Below are 19,167 nucleotides of genomic sequence, written 5' to 3'. Positions count from 1 at the left end.
ATTAATAGTCAAGACTATTTAAGCATTTTATCTGATCAAATTCATCCTATGGCTGTGGAACTGTTTCCGGAGGGAAACGCAATCTTTCAGGATGATAATGTACCAATCCACACAGCTAAAGTTGTTACTGAATGGCACGAGGAACATTCTAGTTAAGTCGAACATCTTATCTGGCCACCACAGCAATGAAAGAACAAGTTAAAAGTTTAAAAGCCTTTCAAAATTTCGAAAGTATTTTTCTTTATTCGGTCCAAACTAAAATTTTGAATAAATTGTCATATATTATATAGGTTGTTAGCAAATAATATTACTAATATTTATTTAAAAAAAAAACGTAAAACTAATGACACTACACGCAGTTTAAAAGCTTAAGAAACAACTTTAGGTTTAGAAATAGTTTCATGACGTCAACAATATACATAAAAGTTGATGTATGCGTATATGTATGCAAACATACATATACGTATTCTTGTGAGTGTGTGTGTATGTATGTGCGTGTGTGTGCTTGCCTGTGTATACATACATGTATGCATGTATGTATGTATGTATGTATGTATGTATGTATGTATGTATGTATGTATGTATGTGTGTATGTATGTATGTATGTATGTATGTATGTATGTATGTATGTATGTATGTAAGTCACAATATGTGGATTCTTTGTGTCTGATGATGTTCCTCACCACCGCTTGACAACCGATGTTGATGTGTTTACATCGGCCAAAGAGACTGATAAAATAAAGGCTTTAAAAAAATAAGTACTGGAGTCGATTCATTCGACTAAAACTTCTTCAAGACGGAGTCCCAGCATGGCCGCAGTCTAACGATTGAAACAAATAAACGACAAAAGATATGTATGCGCACGCGTGCGTGTGTGTATTCATATAGAAACATATATGCGTGTGTGTATGTATACACTTATCCAAGTGAGGGTTGTTCAGTCGATGAATGGGCAGAACGATCATTGACGACAGGGAAAATAGAAAGTTTTAGCAAACCCCAAAATTATCAGCAATGGCCGAGAGAAATTTAAGCCGTGTTGCATGACAACAACCACTCGACGACTTTTACTTATGACAACCAAGAAGCTCCGAGACAAGTCGAAACAAGAAACCTTTCTCAGCATTGTGAAACGAATACATTGTGACTCTCTCGCTTAGAGACATGTCTTAACAAAAAAAGCTTGAGAGCATCTCAAGCCTTGTGCTCTTTCTTCTTGACGGACAAGTGTGTATGTGTGTGTGTGTGTGTGTACGTGTGGGTGTGAGTGCACACACACACACACACATAAAATACAAACACACAAAAGTACTCTCCTGTATGCATATCCATATATATATACATATAAAAATATATTTATACACATATTTACCTACTAATCTAGCTACACACATATACTTACGCACACGCACATGCATATATATTCTTTTATCATATATAGATAAAATATATTTATGCATATGTATATATATATATATATGCACACATCTATATATATCGATATTTACGTACACGCTTGCATGTTTATACATGTATCTACGTATATGCATACACGTGCAAATATAAATACATGTGTGTGTATATATGTATATATAATATCTATATATACATATGTATGTATGTGTGTATGAATGTATGTATGTATGTATGTATGTATGTATGTATGTATGTATGTATATATATATATATATATATATTATATATATATATATATATATCTATATATAAATGGCAATTTCTGTCTGTCTGTTACCATCTTACTGCCTAAACCAGCGAACCAATATTCACCAAACTTTGCATACACGTTACGCTAACATTCAGTTCAATAAAAAGCTAATTGGATTTCAAGAAAAATGTATAGCGGGGCTGGGCGAATTATATGACAAAATGAGAAGTGTGCAAAAACTATTAGTCTGAGGGAAACGTAGTGTTAGAGTGAGTGTGATTGATATCAGGGAAAGGGAGTATATCTTTCTGTAAGCGACAAATATTGAGTGGCAACGGGATAATAGCGTTAATACAACTGCCATATACAAACGACGCTGCAAATATACTTTCGTAAATTCATAGATACATGCATGCATATACACACAGAGACACACACACGCAAACACGCACACATACACAGACACACACACATGCACACACAGCTAACTTTTAAAATGCTGACGAAGAGAGAGAAAGGTGGGTGTGAGGAATACGTAGCTTTAAGGAGACAGGGGGTAGGTGGCCTTTCTATAAACATGCATACATACATATATGCATACATACATACATACATACATACATACATACATACATACATACATACATACATATGTCTAACTATACACTATTTCCTACTGGTGATTACCTTTGTGTACTTTGTAAATGTGTGAGTGTGTGTGTGCGTGCATGTGTGTTGAGTGAGTGTGTATGTATGTGTGTGTGTGTGACGTCCTATAACTCTCTGTCTCCCTGTTTTGTAGGGTCTTCCCTACAAAAATTGTAATTTTCAAATTTGGTATATTGAAATAATTTTCCACGCTAAATCCGATTTTGTTATCTATTTGTTCCAGAAAAATTGTAGAAAAATGTTACTGCGGTTCAAAGTTTAATCAATTTTACCTAATCAGAAAACAGGATTTGGAAGCTGGCATTTTCTGTATGATAGCTGTCTATCAGAAAATGAAAGCAAAATCATTATGAGGAGGAATTCTTATTAAACGAATGAAAGCAAAGCATTACGACGACCAAAATTGTAAGAACTTTAGAAGTTTTAATAAGTTTTAATAAATAAAGTCATGTAAAACAATCGAACAGACATGTAAATAATGTAAAAAGAAGAAAAATTCTTAACAAAGCTTTTTTTGCGAAAAATTGCACAAATCTGTCCTAATCAAGAAGCCTATCTGTGGAGGAAGGCATGCTCGGACATGAAATAAGCAAAACTTTATATTAGACATTCTAGTCTAAAAATTGCGTGGCAACGACGGGCCATTCAGGTAGTATATACATACATACATACATACATACATACATATATATAATGTGAGCACGTGTGTACCGTTGGCGATTTTTTTCCTCCGTCTTCCCTTCTTTGGATCTTTCTTTTTCCTATGTTTCTGACGAAGAGCTCCGCTCGAAACGTTAAACCCTCCTTCTTTCCTTCCTTCCTGAGCGTCTAATAATACTATATTTGTTCCACGTCCTCGTGTTGTTGTGTTTTCTCTTTGTGTTTTCATGTTTGGATTAACTTTATATATATACTAGCATTATGACCCGGCGTTGCCGGATCATATTGCTAGTTTGGTATAAATTTGTTAAATTAAAAAATTGTGGTAATAAAACATACAATGACATATTAAAAAGACGAATTAAAATTCCAGAGAAAAATACATGGAAGATAAATATACAAATTTACAAAAATACATAAAAGTTTTCGGAGATGCATCAATTAATATGAAACATATTATATATTTAAAATTGACACTCCCGTCGTCAGGATGTTTTTTACACACAACACATAGTACACGGAAACAAATGCACAATTACATACCTGCTACATGCGAAAGACCAGACATTACGTACTCCCCAAAATTCTCCTAGATACTGAATGCTACTTTATAAGCATATAATTCAATCTAGCAGCTATAGTAAATGGTATGAGCACATCTCCATCTGGACTAATTCATTTCTGCACTCAATTAAATTTTTCTTCTTTTAATTTCTCCCATTCATGCAAAGCCACATATTCGAGTTCAAGTCCTTGATACATTTTATACTAATTGCTATTTCTTCTTTTAATTGTTATATAACGATTTAATTACCATTTTAATAAAATAAAATATATTTAATTACTACTTACTATATTTACTATATTTACTTCAATTGTTATTATTACCTCTAACTTGTATTGCAATTTTTATTTCTAAATTTCTTATGGAACGTCGAGTGGATCTTATGCGTACAATATAGTTTTATATGATGTTTATATATTCATATATTACGTAATACTTTGTCTGTTCTGTAGATATAAATGAATATATGAATATATGTATGTGTTTGATCTTTCTGTGGATTTTGTAGTGCTTTTGTAGTTGCTGCTCGCATTGCCTCCCCTCGGATTAAAAAGTGTATACAGCTCATTTGAGCACTACTGTTCCAGTCTGTTATATATTTTGTTGTCACTAACGATCTCAAGATATAACTTTATATTTTGTAATATATATTATATATATATATATTATAATATATATATATATATATATATATATATATATATACATCCATATACATACAATAGAGAGATGTTTTTGTTTCACTTTTAACACGTAATACTGAAATAGTGGAGAAGATATGATACTGCTGTGGGCCCGCTCTAGGCAAGAAGTTAAACATTTTTTTTGCCCATGATACTACATGGACCCTAAGTAAGGCATGTATAAAATTTGAATGAAACTGATTCTGTAGTTCTCAAGTTTTAGGGAATCAGAGTGGAGAAGATATGATATTACTGTAGGCTCGCTCTAGGCAAAAAGTAAAAACTTTTTTGCCGATGACACTCCCCGGACCCTAAGTAAGGCATGTGTGAAATTTGAATGAAATTGGTTGCGTAGTTATCAAGTTTCAGGGAAACAGACAGACAGACAGACAGACAGACAGACAGACACACATTCTCAGTTTTATATATATATATGTGTGTGTGTGTGTGTGTGTGTACACACACACACACATATATGTTTATATGCGTGTTGTGTGTGCATATATTATATATATATATATATATATATATATATATATATGTATATATCCATAATATATAATTATATTATATTATATTATATTCTCTTACTCTATGTGTAGTTTATATAAATATTCTCATATATATATATTATATATATCTCATATATATATATATATATATTATATATATATATACATATATATATGAGATATATATAATATATATATATGTATATATATATATATATATATATATATATATATATATATATATATATATATATATATATATATATATATATATACATATATATATGTATATGCATATTTGCACACACACATTCACGCACGGATTCGTAGCTACACACACACATATTTACGTGCAGGCTCGAATAGTATATGTAGGTGTATGGCTATAAATCAAAAGCTAACAAAAGGTCCATTTGCGAAACCGGACTGACCTGCCTGTTGCTGCGTTTCTGTTATTTGTTTACTGTTGTTGAAGCAGTTGCTGTTGGTTTTATTGTTGTTGTTGCGCAAGGAAAATATAATATATTACCTTCTAACATGTAAATATTTTTATTTTATTGTTTCCTTTTTGTTCCATCCGGTTACCCTGTACACTCCTGTTCTGAACAGTGGAACCTTCTTATCGAACGATAAGACAGCTGTTTATGAACGTACAGGAATAAGTTAATATGGTTGTTGTCGTTGTTACTGATCTTCATTCCACTTACTGGCTTCAAATTTTGGTACAAGTTCGGTGGAGGGGCTAATCGATTGCATCGACCCCAAATGCGTGAATGGTGCTTATTTTATCGACTCTGAAAGGAATTTGAACTCAGAGCATAAAGACGGACGAAATACCGTTTGACATTTTGCCAGTTTGATTCTGCCAGCTCGCCACTTTGTTTATCCCAATTGTTGATAACATAAACTTCAATGATTAAAAGAACAATTACAGATTTAAACTACACAGGGACACCATTCGAATAACTAGACAGTAGTCAAGTGTTAACATATACAGTGCAATGAGCATCAAAAATAATTATGATGGAAAGGCAACATTACTTCAATGATAAATAATTTTTCCAATTATTTTTATCAAGTAAGAGTGACAACTCCGGTTATGTTTCGGTATTATACACACTCATAAATGTATGTATCTACAGATATGGTGATGCATATATATGAAACTTAGAATTTGAATATATGTATATTTATATTAATATTTAGCAGAAGCAACAGATCCTGGACTTCTGGCTCTGCATAAGAAATACTCTGCCTTCATCAGTGGAATCTACTCAGAAAGTACATAAATACAAATATATATATACAACATACGATATACTTACATATACGAACGTATACATACATATATAAGCACGTATGCACACGACCAGTTTGAATTGATGAAGGCAAAGCATTTCTTATGCAGAGCCAGAAATCCTGGGTCTGGAATTATCCAGTAATTTTTTGCTAGTTTATTGTGTCTCTTTGTCTTCTCTCCTGGTGCTGTATGAACATTTAATGTGGTTTTAGAGTCAAGTTTTGACTGCTATTTCCAGCGTGGTGGTATCTCTTAGATACCCTAAATTATAATTTTAAATAATTATTATATTTGAAGGTTTTTATTCCCATGCTGGCCACTTGATAAGATCGGTATTTAAATATCGATCTTATCCTTATTTATATAAATTTATATATATATATGTGTGTGTATGTTTGTGTGTGTGTGTGTGTCAGTGTGTGTGTGTGTGTGTGTGTGTGCGTAACCATGTGTGTGTGTTCCTGTGTGTTTGTTCCCCACCACCGTTTGACAGCCGGTGTTGGTGCGTTTACGCCCCGGTAAGCTAGCGGTTCGGCCAAGATACCGATACAATAAGTACCAGGCTTTAAAAAAATTCGATTGATTCGGCTAAAAATCCTTTAAGGCAGTGCTCCACCATGGCCGCTGTCTAATGATTGAAACAAGTAAAAGAAGGGTAAAAGATGTGTGTGTGTATTATATATATATATATATATATATATATATATATATAATATATATATATTATATATATATATAATGTGGTGTGTGTGTGCGTGTGTGTGTCACTTAATGAGTTACCGTCGACTCCCTTTAATGGTCTTGCTTCATATCTTTCATAGGGTCAAAAAAAAAACCCCGACTCACCAAGCCTACTTGATGGTGTTGCCCTGACCATGTACCAGGGTGTATTGGATTACATGTTACTAGTGACACTCAAGAGCGACTTAACACGCATGCATATACACATGCACTCACCCCGCCTCCCACACGATTGCTAGTCCAATAATATATTAGTTTCAATTTTAGCACAAGGGCAGCACCTTCGGCGGGGGGGGGGCTTAAATCGATAACATCAACCCCAGTGCTCAACTGGTACCTGTTTTATCGTCCCTTAAAGGATGAAAAATAAAGTCGACATTGCGGAATTTGAACTCAGAACCTAAAGACGGACGAAATACCTATTTCTTTACTACCCACAAAGGGCTAAACATAGAGAAGACAAACAAAGACAGACAAACGAATTAAGTCGATTATATTGATCTTAGTGCGTAACTGGTACTTATTTAATCGACCCCGAAAGTCGACCTCGGCAGAGTTTGAACTCAGAACGTAGCGGCAGACGAAATACTGCTATGCATTTCGCCCGGCGTGCTAACGTTTCTGCCAGCTCGCCGCCTTAGCTTGTCTAATATAGTCTCTAGGTTACTAGTACTAACAGTTAGTCATCGTCACAGTATGATATCTGTTTTTGAAACCTCATTCTACAATTGATGTGGAAACAAAAATAACTTTTATTTAATTTAGAACTCCATCATCTTAATATTGCGAATGTAAGTTTTGTCTACGAATGAAGATTGAAATTCTGTTATTTTTGTTTATGCAATTAATTCCAGTTGCTTGGTTTAACACCACCATCACTTCAGCGTGGATTTTACTCTGTGGTCCGTATTCAGCCAATGTCCATATCTAACGATAAGTCGATAATATTACTGCACTTTTAGCAGCTAAGAAGCTATGATTTCTTTTTCCTTTCTCTTTCTGTAGTCTTAGAGGCTCCGTAAAAAGTCATGAACCTTTAAGCAGCCATTAAAAACATATGTTAAAACTTCATCAGATTTATTTGGTTTATATTCGCGACTCAGCACGCTGTGCTGCGGAAATGCAGAATGCAAAATATTAGAGTGACACATTTTGTGTTCTTAACCAGGCAGCCATGCGGTCCGGTTAAAGATACCGGTAGAATTTGTACCAGACTTAAAAACAAATACTGGGGTCAATTTGCTCGACTAAAAACTTCAAGGCGTTGCCCCAGCATAGTTACACTCCAATGACTGAAGCATGTAAAAGATAAGAGATACCAGTTTGTAAAAGTCACACAAGAGGTTACTACACAACAAACTAACTATTCGTTTAGCTAGTGGTCAATGTGTTTGGACGCGATCGTAAAGTCGTAGGCTTGATTTTTGGAGTGGACGGTGAACTATGCCTTTGAAAAAGGCACTTCATTTCATGTTGTTCCAGTCCGTTCAGCTGAAAAGGATTTGTATCTATCGCAGAGTGAAGCCTCGTAAGATATAAATGGCCCTTAATGTGTGTGATAAACCGCAGAAGTTAGGCTGTTTGCGAGTCATATTTATGGACCAATTTAAGTTCTTGGCTAGGAAACAATCCATCTTCATTATATTGTTAAAACTTCCTTGCAAGCGAAGCACAAACGGCACAAATTCCCATTCCAGACCCTCCTCCTTGAAACGGAGGGCTTTTTACACATTCTATTTAGATGTGGCATTCACACCATTTCCCTGTTGGTCCCCCTGTCTCTTCCATTACTTCTTCTTCTATCTCTCCATCTGTTTCTCCCTCTACATTTCCCTCTGTCTTTCCTTCTCTCTCTCCATTTTCTCCCTTTATTTCACCAACTCTCTCCCCACTCCGTCTCCGTATTATTTTTGTATTTATATTCGTGTAACACCGTCCGTTTTTCCGTCCTTGTTTCATATACAGTCGTTTTTTCTAGGGGCTAGCCAGATTGGAGCAATCTCAAGATTAATCAGCCGAAATTGCGAGGATGATCCGGTTCTTGACTGAAGATTAAAGGCTTCGAATGACCCGTCAGTGTTTTTTGTATCGTCTATCTGGATGCTTTGCGTTCTCGTCTAATTTTGTGTATATATATATATATAATATATATATATATATATATATACATACATATGTGTATATATATATATATACATATATATATATATATATATATATACATATATAGAGTGTGTATGTGCGCGCGCGTGTTAATGACTTTTTCTACGTATGTCCGTTTATGTATATGTGTGTTTTTCTGTCTTTGTGTGTGTACATGTGTGATGTGTTCAGCAGCAGCAGCAGCAGCAGTAGTAGTAGTAGTAGCAGCAGCAGCAACAGCAACAGAGTAGAAACAGCAGTAGGAGCAGCAGCCAGGGGATGATGAGACAGTTGGACTCACCCACTTCGAATGTGTAAACTGAAATAATACTGGAAACAGTAAAATAATTCAAATGCCAATCCATATTATTAGAACTTAAGAACCTAAATCTGGAGTAAATCATTCCTGATATCTTTTGAATGAGAAGGAACGCAAATTGAAAGAGTTTGTGGGGGAAAGCCCTGAAGCCCAGTATGTCTTGGTTTAACTGATAAGGTCTTAAATAATGTATTTAGAAGAGAGAGGAGAGCAATTAGTAAGATAAAGCTATCAAATTACTTTCCTAAGAGATAAATAAGAGACCCTTGTTTGTAAGGAAGGACCAAGAGATTAATGCTAGATATACATATATATCTCCAAGGATGTATTTCCAATTGTCCAAGGAGAAATGGTATCTTTCCAGCAGTTGAAATGTCATCTAGTGGGGTTATTTTACTTACAGTTTCATCTATATTTCACATATAAGTCAGTGGTGCACGCGCGTGTTTGGTATCTAAATCTTGAAGCTTTCACAAGAATTTAATTACCTGAAAAGATATTACAAAAAATATTGTTAATAGAAGATATAGGTGGAAAAATATACAAACGCATCCGTGCGCGCGCACAGACAGATACATGTAGTAGATATGTATGTGTGTGTGTATAAATATGTGCATATAAATGCATATATATATATATATATATATATATATATATATATATATATATATATATATATAATATATATATATATATATATATATTGTTGTGGTTCAACTTAAGGACAGAGCTGGCGACCTACTTTGCTTGGCTTGGAGACTGAAAGTCTACAATGCAAAGTTATAGTCCTTTGTTTTAGAAAGAGTAATGAGCTTTTAGGGGACCTTTGGCCTTGTGCCGGTCAGGGAAAGTTCGTTGTAAACACCCCTTAAAAGGGAGGAAGTTTGAACTGTAAAGGTAGTCAGGATTTGGGATTCAAGGCAAGCAGTTGGCAGTTTGGATTTAGCAGTGGCTGTTCTGCTGTGACAGAGAGAGACGGTGAGAGAAATGTTGAGGGGCTGAGGAAGAGATATACAGAGGATTAAGCAGCTAATAGAGAGGGACTGCAATGTGAGGCATTGACTGATGTAACGGTATGTGTTAATTGTATGTTTTGATATGTGAAGAAAAAGAAGGAAAAAAGAATCGATGTATTGAAATGTAAAAGAAACGAACATTGTGTTACAGAACTGTTAAAGAAAGAGAGAGAGTCTGCTGTAGTCTTTAATGAACATTGAACTGTATATGCCTTTAATGTGATTTGAACTGTAACGTTAATGTGATTTGAAACAGAACTGTTGTCTCCGGACTGTATATTGCATCAATCTGAACTGATATTGTACCCGAATGCTGTTGTTATATTGTATCTGCATGTTTAAATGCTTTGATGTGTTGTTTCTTGCATGTATTTCCTCTTTGATGTACCTGATATGTATCTTGATGCATTTGATGTTGTAACAATTATAAAGTGTTATAAACTAGTAGGTTAAATGTAAGCCAATTGCCATGCCCTCTTTGTGTTGCCTCTGTATCTCTTCCTGCTGCTGTTGTTGTTGTTGTTGTCTCTCTCCTCTCTGGGTTCCGTGGCGAACTTTCATGATCGATCGAGCCTGGTCAATCGTCGTCGCTCGACTTGTTGGGATCCCGGGTTCGAGTTCGAGCGACGGCAGGTGGGATTCCGTAACAACTTTCGGGGGATTCCGTAACAATATATATATATATATATATATATATATATATATATATGTGTGTGTGTGTTTGTGTGTGTGTGTGTGTCTGTGTGTATGTCTATCTCTCTAGCTTAGAGACATTTACAGCATTTTACAAAAATGTCGGAAGCTGAATTGAGGTTTTGGCTTAATTCTTTAACCAGTCGAGGGTATGGCTGCACGGTTAAGAAGTTCTCTTTCTAATCGCATAAATACGGGTTCGACTCCATTGTCCAGTACTTTGAATAAGTGTTACCCACCACACATACAGGGTGACCAATACCTCATGAAAGGAATTTGATGGTCAGAAACTGTGCAGAAGTCCGTTGTACAATGCTGGGACTTAGAAATTCCGTGTTTCTGGCCAGAAGATGGCCGGGTGCGACGAACTACTTAACTCTCGTTAGAGCATGTCACTAGAAGACTACACCGAAATAAAACCGAAGGATTGTTGTTCGGAGAACTCATTATACAACGTGCGCAATTTTCCTGCTATGAGTTCTTTCAGAAAGTGCATTTGGTCCTACCCTAAACCTGCAACGCTATAAATAAGTAATCTCTGTGAGTAGTCTAACGATTCAGTATGGTTCTGTTTTAAAGAGACACAAACCTAAGAATTAAGCTGTTTCAACTTAACTGCATGTCAGAACCAATGACAGAGACCAAATAAAATAAAACGCTCTCGTTCCATCGACCTCCGCCTCCAAAACAAACAAACGAACAAAAATGGAATTCGTTACGAAACCTCGTTGTTCGCTTCGATCGCACAAATAGACTACTTTGGATAAGTGTCTTCTGCTATAGTCAGGTTGGTAATGCCCTGTGAGTATAGTTTGGTGGATGGAAACTGTACGGCAGCCTGTCATATGCATGCATGTATGCATACATGCACACACACACACACACACACAATCGACAGCAGTTACAAGTGACCCAAGGGCCGAGAATACCGTGAATTGTCACTTATGAAGCTCATTGCCAATGAAACTCTCGGTCTTTGGGTCACTATTTAACGCCCGCCGATTAAAATAATGTATGTATTCCTGTTTTGAGTTCTATTTTCCTGTTTAAATTATCAAGCCTATGCACAACACACACGCACACACACAAGTATCACATGTGTAGAGAAAGAAAAACAAATTATTTCGTTTAATCTGTGTCAAAGACTGAATGTATTTTCTGAAAAAGCAGAAGTAAACTGGTCTTTAGTCGTGTAAATATCCTATTTACACGATTAAAACACAGGTGTTTAACAAGTGTTGTTGATTGATTAAAATGAAAGGGTGAAGAGATCAAGAAGAAGAAAGAAGAAATAATAAAATGATCCAGATGCTCATTTAAGTAAAAAAAAATTGTCATACAAATATTTACTTAAACTTAAAATAAGACGTTGAAGTATTTTTAGACTGGGTCGGTATTGAAACTAAATTATGGCTATCCGATACTAAAATTTCCCATGACAGTCACAACTCCCGCTTCTCAGCCGGATGTTAATTTAAACTAAACCGGAAGTTAACTATAAAAGATAATTTTCGTTTCACAGCTCAATATAGACTTGCCAGATTGGGTTGTGTCTTGCAGATTACACTACTTTTAAGGACATCACGCTACTATTTGAGAAAATGTGCTATTTACTACTTTAAAATGTTAACGTTTGAAAGGTATGAACCTTATTGGATGTCATACAAAATTATCAACTAAATATATTAGAATCGAGATACAGATAATCCTTATATATACTGGATGGAGAGAGAATTATTTGAGGACATATTTAGTAATTTAATAAAACAAACTCTAACATAGCAAAAACGAAATGTATTTTAACAAAAAAATGTGCACATGATGTAGATAAGTTTTCTTTTAAAATTTTTCTTTGAATCTGCCTACAACTTCGATGACAGTTTCAATGCAGGACTGGAACCGTTGACAAATAGTCCTTATTTATTCCAGGCATCACTGAAACAATGACAGTATTTAGTGAAGATATGGTATTGTGATGATGACAATTAATCTCCTGTTCAAGAAGGCTCTAAATGCTGTAGTCCATCTGGCAAATTTGGAAGCCACATGTTTGGTTTCACATGATCGTAAAGATTTTCTTACATCTATTCTTGGGTTGTGTGGGCTTCGTGAGACGACGCTGAGTCTTGTTGAAACACGAACTGTCTTTTATTGCATACTTTATCCATCCAGGACTTAACGACTGTCCTCAGCACCTCAACATGTTTTTTGCTGCTACCACCAGTTTGAGCAAAACTGCTTTTCATTCTCAGCCAAAAAAATTGTGTTGTGGCGATCCTAACAATAGACTCGGCTGATTGTCAGATCTATCTTACAGTCGACAACAACTTTTTGACATAACCCCATAAGTCAGTTATGTTCGAATAATGTACGAGTGTGTGTAGAAAAGATTCCCTGCTCTGTGAAACATTTAAAATAGATTCAGTTGACTGCACTTCTGTGCCGGTAAAGTTTATCCCAAATTGGCAATGTTATAAGACAACGTTACTGGGCCAGTTTTTTAAAAACCTATCTGTAGTCCCTGGGCAGAAAGTTCTAAAGAATTGATTGTTTTGTTGATTTGAGTCAACCCCTAACATTTTCCCGTAAATGTCATCACAATGCTCAACAAGGGTTGACGTAACACCAACAACCCTACTCAACCAGTAGTAAACTGCAAGCATCTCACCACATTCTAGATGTCTCTGCGTCCAAATCTTGGTCTTCCCTTGCACCATGTCAGCAGCTCTGACAAAGCGGGAAGACATTACTAGCTCGGCGTGCTGATAATAATAATAATAATAATAATATAATAATAATAATATATAATAATATAACAATAATAAAATAATAATAATAATAATAATAACAATAATAATAATAATAATAATAATAATAATAATAATAATAATAATAATGTCTTTTATTTTCCACCAGGGCGAAAGATGAGGGGAACAATACAATGACAGACATAAAGTGTGTGGATTTACATTTAATGAAATGATAAAAACAAAAATATATATATGGAAAGGTCAATGCTTGGTATCTCGTTGAGAGAGCACATCAGTAGCGAGATCATCAGAAAGAAGTCCGGCGTGAGAGATGTCATCGCAGAGTATACACGCAGCAAGTATAGATGGGCTGGACACGTCGCCCGGCTCACCGATAATCGGTGGACCCACGCGGTTGTCGAGTGGTACCCACGCGAGCGGAAAAGACCACCCAGAAGACCTCCACGACGGTGGAGTTACGAGTTCAGGAGGACGATTGGGATCACGTGGATGAGAAAGGCGCGATCCAGAGAGGAGTGGACAGCGTGCTGTGACCAGCGGTGTCAAATGGACGCCTGACGGACTGGTCGGTCAAGGTGATCAAGGTGATACATACACACACACACACACACACATATATATATATACATATATATATATATATATATGTATATATAGGTAAACAGTAAAATTAATATACAGACATGGACAAGAACATGATGAACACCACAGAGACGACACAAGAACCACAGGACGGGACATTCGAAGCCCTCAGTCATCAGTCAGAACCAGATCATCTTAGCAATTTCGGCTGATTAATCTTGAGATTGCTCCGATATGGGCCAGCAGCCGCCAGCCCAGGGAAATCTAAGCCAAGCGCATTAGATCCCCTGGAAGAAAGCTTCGAATGTATACAACGAAAAGGAAAGGGAAAAAGATCGATAGTACACAAACAAAAAAAAATACAGAATAGTGACACCAATAAGAATACAAAAACGTAAAAACAATAACGGTAAAAATAAAAAATAATAAATGAAACAACAAAACAAAACCAGGACGTAGGACAAGGGTCTTTCGACAGGACGATTTGAGTAGGGGCAGGCTTGTGAAGTTGTGCCTAAAGGCCACGGGGAGACGAGACAAATCATTGTTGCTTCTGAGGCTGCTGAAAACGAAAAGATGCGCTTCAACCCGCGGTAGGCTGTCACCGTGAGAACAAAAGAACAGGAGAAAGGGACAGATGAAACGGCGGTAATTTTGGATTTTCGTGAGGGAGAAAGAAGGTGGACGAGGGAGGATGAAAAAGAACCGAGGACAGATCGAGGGGGCTGGAGTGTGAGAGAGATAGAAAAGTAGAAAGGGGGGGGGAGGGGGGACGGATGGAGAGGGAAAGAACGGAAGTGGATAAGGTGAAGGAGGCGAGAGAGAGGAGAGAGAGGGAGAGAAGAGAGAGGAAAAAAAGGACAGATTAGGGTCGTATCAAAGCTTGCTTGAGAAAAAAATATACTTATCGTATAAGGACAATTGTGGATACGTAGCCGCCGATTATATAGGTAAACAGTAAAATTAAATACAGACATGGACAAGAACATGAAACACCACAGAGACGACACAAGAACACAGGACGGGACATTCGAAGCCCTCAGTCATCAGTCAAGAACCAGATCATCTTCGCAATTTCGGCTGATTAATCTTGAGATTGCTCCGATATGGCCAGCCAGCCAAGGGAAATCTAAGCCAAGCGCATTAGATCCCCTGGAAGAAAGACAGAAAGCTTCGAATGTATACAACGAAAGGACGGAAAACGATCGAAGTACACAAACAAAAATACAGATACGTGACACCAATAAGAATACAAAAAGTAAAAACCATAATAACGGTAAAAATAAAAAATAATAAAAGAAAACAACAACACAAAACCAGGACGTAGGACAAGGTCTTTCGACAGGACGATTTGAGTAGGGGGGCAGGCTTGTGAAGTTGTGCCTAAAGGCCACGGGGAGACGAACAAATCCGTGTTGCTTCTGAGGCTGCTGAAACACGAAAAGAGCGCTCAACAGCGGCTAGCTGTCACGTGAGAACAAAAGACAGGAGAAAGGGACAGATGAAAAGGAGAGAAGGTGGACGAGGGAGGAGAAGAAAAGACAGATCGAGGGGGTGGAGGTGAGAGGTGAGAGAGAGAGCAGAAAAGTAGAAAGGGGGGGGCGGATGGAGAGGGAAAGAACGGAAGTGGAATAAGGGAGGAGGGGGAGAGAGAGAAAAAGAGACAGATTTGAAGAGTCGTATACAAGCTTGAGAAAAAAATATACTTCTCGTATAAGGACAATTGTGGATACGTAGCCGCCGATTATATAGGTAAACAGTAATAAAATTAATACAGACATGACAAGAACATGAAACACACAGAGACGACACAAGAAACACACCACAGGACGGGACATTCGAAGCCCTCAGTCATCAGTCAAGAACCAGATCATCTAGCAATTTCGGCTGATTAATCTTGAGATTGCTCCGATATGGCCAGCCAGCCAAGGGAAATCTAAGCCAAGCGCATTAGATCCCCTGGAAGAAAGCTTCGAATGTATACAACGAAAGGACGGAAAACGATCGAAGTACACAAACAAAAATACAGAATACGTGACACCAATAAGAATACAAAAACGTAAAAACAATAACGGTAAAAATAAAAAATAATAAATAAACACAAACAAAACCAGGACGTAGGACAAGGGTCTTTCGACAGGACGATTTGAGTAGGGCAGGCTTGTGAAGTTGTGCCTAAAGCCACGGGGAGACGAACAAATCCGTGTTGCTTCTGAGGCTGCTGAAAACGAAAAGAGCGCTCACAGCGGCTAGCTGTCACGTGAGAACAAAAGACAGGAGAAGGGACAGATGAAAAGGGAGAGAAGGTGGACGAGGGAGGAGAAGAAAGAGACAGATCGAGGGGGCTGGAGGTGAGAGAGATAGAGAAACGTAGAAAGGGGGGGGACGGATGGAGAGGGAAAGAACGGAAGTGGAATAAGGGAGGAGGGAGAGAGAGGAAAAAGAGACAGATTAAGAGTCGTATCAAAGCTTGAGAAAAAAATATACTTATCGTATAAGAACAATTGTGGATACGTAGCCGCCGATTATATAGGTAAACAGTAAAATTAAATACAGACATGGACAATACATGAAACACCACAGAGACGACACAAGAACCACGGACGGGACATTCGAAGCCCTCAGTCATCAGTCAAGAACCAGATCATCTTAGCAATTTCGGCTGATTAATCTTGAGATTGCTCCGATATGGCCAGCCAGCCAAGGGAAATCTAAGCCAAGCGCATTAGATCCCCTGGAAGAAAGCTTCGAATGTATACAACGAAAGGACGGAAAACGATCGAAGTACACAAACAAAATACAGAATACGTGACACCAATAAGAATACAAAACGTAAAAACAATAACGGTAAAAAAAAAAAATAAATAAACAACACAAAACCAGACGTAGGACAAGGTTCTTTCGACAGGACGATTTGAGTAGGGCAGGCTTGTGAAGTTGTGCCTAAAGGCCACGGGGAGACGAACAAATCCGTGTTGCTTCTGAGGCTGCTGAAACGAAAAGAGCGCTCAACAGCGGCTAGCTGTCACGTGAGAACAAAAGACAGGAGAACGGGACAGATGAAAAGGGAGAAGGTGGACGAGGGAGGAGAAGAAAGGACAGATCGAGGGGTCTGGAGGTGAGAGAGATAGAGAAACGTAGAAATGGGGGGGACATTGAGAGGGAAAGAAGGGAAGTGGAATAAGGAGGAGGGAAGAGAGAGAGAAAAGAGACAGATTAAGAGTCGTATCAAGCTTGAGAAAAAAATATACTTATCGTATAAGGACAATTGTGGATACGTAGCCGCCGATTATATGGTAAACAGTAAATTAAATACAGACATGGACAAGAACATGAAACCCACAGAGACGACACAAGAACCACAGGACGGGACATTCGAAGCCCTCAGTCATCAGTCAAGAACAGATCATCTTAGCAATTTCGGCTGATTAATCTTGAGATTGCTCCGATATGGCAGCCAGCCAAGGGAAATCTAAGCCAAGCGCATTAGATCCCCTGGAAGAAAGCTTCGAATGTATACAACGAAAGGACGGAAACGATCGAAGTACACAAACAAAAATACAGAATACGTGACACCAATAAGAATACCAAAACGTAAAAACAATAACGGTAAAATAAAATAATAAATAAACAACAAAACAAAACCAGGACTAGGACAAGGGTCTTTCGACAGGACGATTTGAGTAGGGGCAGGCTTTGAAGTTGTGCCTAAAGGCCACGGGGAGACGAACAAATCCGTGTTGCTTCTGAGGCTGCTGAAAACGAAAAGAGCGCTCAACAGCGGCTAGCTGTCACGTGAGAACAAAATACAGGGAAAAGGGACAGATGAAAAGGGAGAGAAGGTGGACGAGGGAGGAGAAGAAAGACAGATCGAGGGGGCTGGAGGTGAGAGAGATAGAGAAACGTAGAAAGGGGGGGGACGGATGGAGAGGGAAAGAACGGAAGTGGAATAGGGAGGAGGGAGAGAGAGAGAAAAGAGACAGATTAAGAGTCGTATCAAAGCTTGAGAAAAAAATATACTATCGTATAAGGACAATTGTGGATATATTATATATATATATATATATACATACACCACACACACACACACACACACACACACACACCACACACACACATATATATATATATATAATATATATATATATATATATATATACCGGAGTAAACACATAAATGTGAAACAAGGTGGAAAAAAAAGAGTACTCAATACCAGTGGTAGAGTACTCTGAGTTTCTCGCTGCCGTTCATCAGATTGATGAACGGCAACGAGAAACTCAGAGTGATAGATTTTGTTGAATTTTCTGCTGCTTTAAATAAAGTATATATACATATATATATATATATATATATATATATATATATATATATATATATATATATATTATATAATATATATATATATATAAAGAGTACACAATACACAATAAACAAAAAAAAGGAAGCTTATTCTAATATTAATATCGATGACGACGATGATGACACAGGACAGGGAAAACATTGAAGTTAGTAGGAAATATAAAATTTAAGAAATTGAAAATTGTGCACAAACACCAGTCAGAAGCTATTACTGAAGGTGGGCATCATAAACTAGAGTAGGATTCATTTCAAAATAAATTAAACACGTAACAGAGATTTGATGAGTGTCTAGGATCATAATGCGAATTGAAGCTAAGTATGCCAGAAACGATCATTGATTTTGTTACAATATGTAAAAGAAGAGCCAAAGCGGACGAAAAAAGAATCCCACCAGAACTTACTGACACAAGGTTTCAAAGTTGAGGGAAGTGTATAATCAATTGTATCACCCCCAGTTCATGACCATTATTTTATAATATCGACCCGCAG

This window comes from Octopus sinensis, linkage group LG9, assembly GCF_006345805.1.
Source record: "Octopus sinensis linkage group LG9, ASM634580v1, whole genome shotgun sequence".
In the NCBI taxonomy this organism is placed as follows: Eukaryota; Metazoa; Mollusca; class Cephalopoda; order Octopoda; family Octopodidae; genus Octopus; species Octopus sinensis.
Note: the sequence above shows the minus strand (reverse complement) of the source record.